Source organism: Amphiura filiformis, chromosome 18 (assembly GCF_039555335.1).
Source record: "Amphiura filiformis chromosome 18, Afil_fr2py, whole genome shotgun sequence".
In the NCBI taxonomy this organism is placed as follows: Eukaryota; Metazoa; Echinodermata; class Ophiuroidea; order Amphilepidida; family Amphiuridae; genus Amphiura; species Amphiura filiformis.
In genome coordinates this window covers 25,492,620-25,496,896 of record NC_092645.1, presented here as the reverse complement: position 1 = coordinate 25,496,896, position 4,277 = coordinate 25,492,620, and positions in this window count along the sequence as shown.

Genomic DNA, 4,277 nt, shown 5'->3' with positions numbered 1-4,277 from the left:
TAAAAAATCCCAATGTTATTCATAAAAAGATATAGTCCTGAGTCATTCTAATATCAACAATAACATAATATATAGTTCTCAAATTTAAATGACCCCACTTCATTTTAACTTCTGCTTAGATTCCAAGGTCATCATAATGTTGAGTGTAAGATCCCTTAGAAGCAAAGGAAGGTCTCATCTGACAGCTCGCAGATTTGGCTATGTGACTCTGCCTTGCTTCCAGACCATACACAGTGTGGGCAGCTTCAGATGTCAGCTTCACAGCTCTTTCAACACTCTGGGAATGTGAAGGCAGGTCACTACTTTGGAACCATTCAGCAATGCACTCTTAAAGCACCTGGTCACGAATGTTTTCTGTCAGAGCTGGATCACAGATCCCACTTTGAGACAGGCAAGTTCCGACCAATGGGTGTCTTCAGTATTAATTGGTGTGATCTTCTTTATGCACTTTTTTGCTGGTTCTTCACATTTGATAGACAAGACTTTCTTGAGTGCAGTACCATGGAGTAAAGTACATTCTCAGGAAACAATGCAAATCCATTGTAATTTGAGGTTAGGCCAAAAAAAAAATGGTTTGTCTCAAAGCTGACGAGTGATCTGAAAACAAATGCGAAATGCGATTTTTTTTTTTCCAACTTGATATTTTTATGGTGTGTCAAATTTGAAAATTAGTGTGGTGGCTGTCGAATTCAGCAGTGCCAGTGTTGTCTATACCCATCATTTCCAACACACGAGCTATCGGAGCACATGGATTCTCGCCGTTAAGTATTTTTAAAGCAACATCTTTTAGTGTGTTCGTAGTTTTGGTTTTGTGTAAAAACCATCCTTTCTCTTTATTTTTCCCGGATAATTTGATTTTCAAGATCACAAACTCGGATGATGCTGGCGCTGAATCCATGATGACTTCGGGTGGGAGGATTAATACTCGCCATGTATTAAATATTTAAATTAAACAAACGTCATCGTGCGTCATAGTCATTCATATTGCCACGCACATAAAATGACAACATTAAAAATGTTGATGAATATTCAGCGAGTACTCGAGTACATGGTGTACAATTAAGATTTTTTATTGTAGGATCGGTCTTAAAAAATAGTATGATTTAAATACACATGCAGGTGTGTCGTTCAGACTACAACAGTGTCATCGTAGGTGACTTTTTAGTTGGGCTGTTTTAAATTCTTGATCCAGGAGACGCACTGTGCGATGTTCGATGTTTTTTGATATTTTTATTTTGAGAAAAAATCTGATTTTCGCCGAATTTTTCGGGAAATATTAAAAATAAAAATAAAATTTGAAATAAAAAAAATGTTTGCATTTCTTTTTTTTTTTCAAATCGCTCGATTTTACAAATGCACGCGTCAGCTTTGAGATCGAACCTTTTTTTTTTTTTGGCCTTACTGAAAGCGATAGATTGGATCTCTTCAGATTGCAGCTTGATCCTCTGGATCATGTTGATAATGTACAGCTGCCAGTTATGGAACTTGCTGTCCCATTTGATCTCAAACCAACTTACTGCATACACTTCAACAATGAACTTGATAGCATGGGGAAGCCTTTCTGTTCTACAAAATAAGCACCTCTGGTCCACAGACACATCAGTCTTATTGCTAATGTCAACCAACTTGCATGATTTAATGGTCCTATCTTCCAAGCTGCAAATCTTGGGCTGACCTGATGGGAAATGCCATTAACATACTCTAACAGAAGCCTCTGGTCACTACCCCCAGAGATCATCCAGTGACTCTTCATCAAATTCCATCTGATCACCTTTGTGAAATTCACCTGTGGCAAATCCTGATGATCAGTTTCACACAATTTTCCAAGGGGGCCATGAAAGCGGATGGACTTTTAGTACTGCCATCAGGGTGCATCTGCATACTGTTATGAAAGGAAGCTCATGATGAAGTGAACAGCCAATGGTGTGTAGTTTTCAACAGAGTAGGCCTATGAGATCTCCATGTGATTGTGGGAAAAATTACATGAAAATTATCATGTTCTACTAAATTACATAGGTTGGTTGTTTCATTATCCTATTTTTCCTAAAAGCAAACTATCCTCAACATCTTCACATCCTGCTTGACTGCTTTTCATTTGACCTCTGTACCGTTCCTAAAAATTGACATAGGCCTAAATAGCAATTTAAGACAATTGATGGTCATGATAGTGACATCATACTTCGATTTTGGTACTTACTGATGATATTATACCATCAATAGAGAAAAGAAACCTTTGCCTTCAATGTAAAAATAGACTGACACCAAATGGGCTGTGTCTATAATTCCTAAAATACAAGTACTTGTAAATCAGCCCATAATCTTCCATAGTATAACACTAGTGCAAGGTATTCAGGGGTGACGAAGACAACCTGCCAGCAGCCATCCAACACCTGGGCTAGCATGGTTGGTTCTTGTCGAGTGGAGCCCAGGCGTGCGGCCTTGATGCCAAGTTTTGACAACTCTAAGACTTGGTTGTCCATCAGGGCACCATGGATGGCTTGGCAGGTTGTTGCATTAAATCTGCAACAGTTGGAATTACAGCATAACAGATGGTCTTGCCAGCCCCTGAATGGTAAGTGAAAAAAAAAAAATTAGAATTGAAGTGGTATTCAAAAAGAAATAATATGGAACACATAATAATTTAGTACTTAATTTTGGTAGTTTAACTTTGTTTCAATAAATGAGTGAATGTTCTCTTGTCATCCAGTAGAATTGTAAACAAGAGTTTTAGAAATAAAATCTAAAATGATAATTTAATATAAAAAAATAATGTAAAATGTGTTGAATTGAGCAGATGTTGTGCATAATAGATCAACCATGACATTGAACAGGAAATTATTACACTTGAAATTGCAAGATGCTCACTGGTGCTGGGCTGGTGTGGTGAATGCATTTCCTCTCATGACCCAAAATTGATTTATGTGCATTTGTTGCAATGGTCCCAATATTGATCTCGCGTCATACATTCAAACGAACGTGACGTACCCATGCTCTTTGAGGGGATAAAATGTGATAATCAATAATAATTTTTGATTATTCACATCAGTAATCATAACTAATGTAATGTCAAACTAACATTGAAGTTAATCAATACCAATTAATTATCTAATGTGACTTCTTGGTCTACTAACCTTTATTTCATACTTCTGGAAATCTTGCTCCTCTGGAGTCATCCCACCATGTCTCTTTTCCAAGTTGTTGGATATCTGGCAGGATGGGGCATTTGTCATCAAGGTGCTCAACATTTATATGATCTTTTACTGCATACAACTGCACAAGATTGTGTTGGGAATTCTGCAGGTTTTGTGTCTTGTGCTTGGCCACCTGGGCCTGGGTGGTAGGCACATCAGCCTCCAGGAAGCTTAGCAATTCCTTATGGTCGAAGTCAATGCTCAGACTATCTTCTTGCTGGGCTGGGACTCCAGGGAGGAGGGAGGGATGTGTGTCTCGTTCCCTCGGAGTGGTGGCGGTGGATGGTACTCTGTTAATATTGTGATGGCAACCTCTCTCATGGCGCATAAGATGATTCTTCTTTCCCGTTTGGTACCACTTGCAGTGTTGGCATGTATACTTAGACCTCCTAACACTACGGTGCATCTGCTTATGTCTAATGTATTCCTCCCTACTATGGGTTTGATACATGCAGCTGTAGTGCTCTCACACATACTCCTTGTCGCTCTTGGGTAGAACTTTCTACTGTGCATCTGCTTATGTCTAATGTATTCCTCCCTACTATGGGTTTGATACATGCAGCTGTAGTGGGTGCACACATACTCCTTGTCGCTCTTGGGTAGAACTTTCTCGGTGCATCTGCTTATGTCTAATGTATTCCTCCCTACTATGGGTCTGGTACATGCAGCTGTAGTGCTCGCACACATACTCCTTGTCGCTCTTGGGTAGAACTTTCTACGGTGCATCTGCTTATGTCTAATGTATTCCTCCCTACTATGGGTTTGATACATGCAGCTGTAGTGGTCGCACACATACTCCTTGTCGCTCTTGGGTAGAACTTTCTACGGTGCATCTGCTTATGTCTAATGTATTCCTCCCTACTATGGGTCTGGTACATGCAGCTGTAGTGCTCGCACACATACTCCTTGTCGCGCTGGGGAAGAACTTTGTACGGTGCATCTGCTTATGTCTAATGTATTCCTCCCTACTATGGGTATCTGGTACATGCAGCTGTAGTGCTCTCACACATACTCCTTGTCGCTCTTGGGTAGAACTTTCTACAGTGCATCTGCTTATGTCTAATGTATTCCTCCCTACTATGGGTC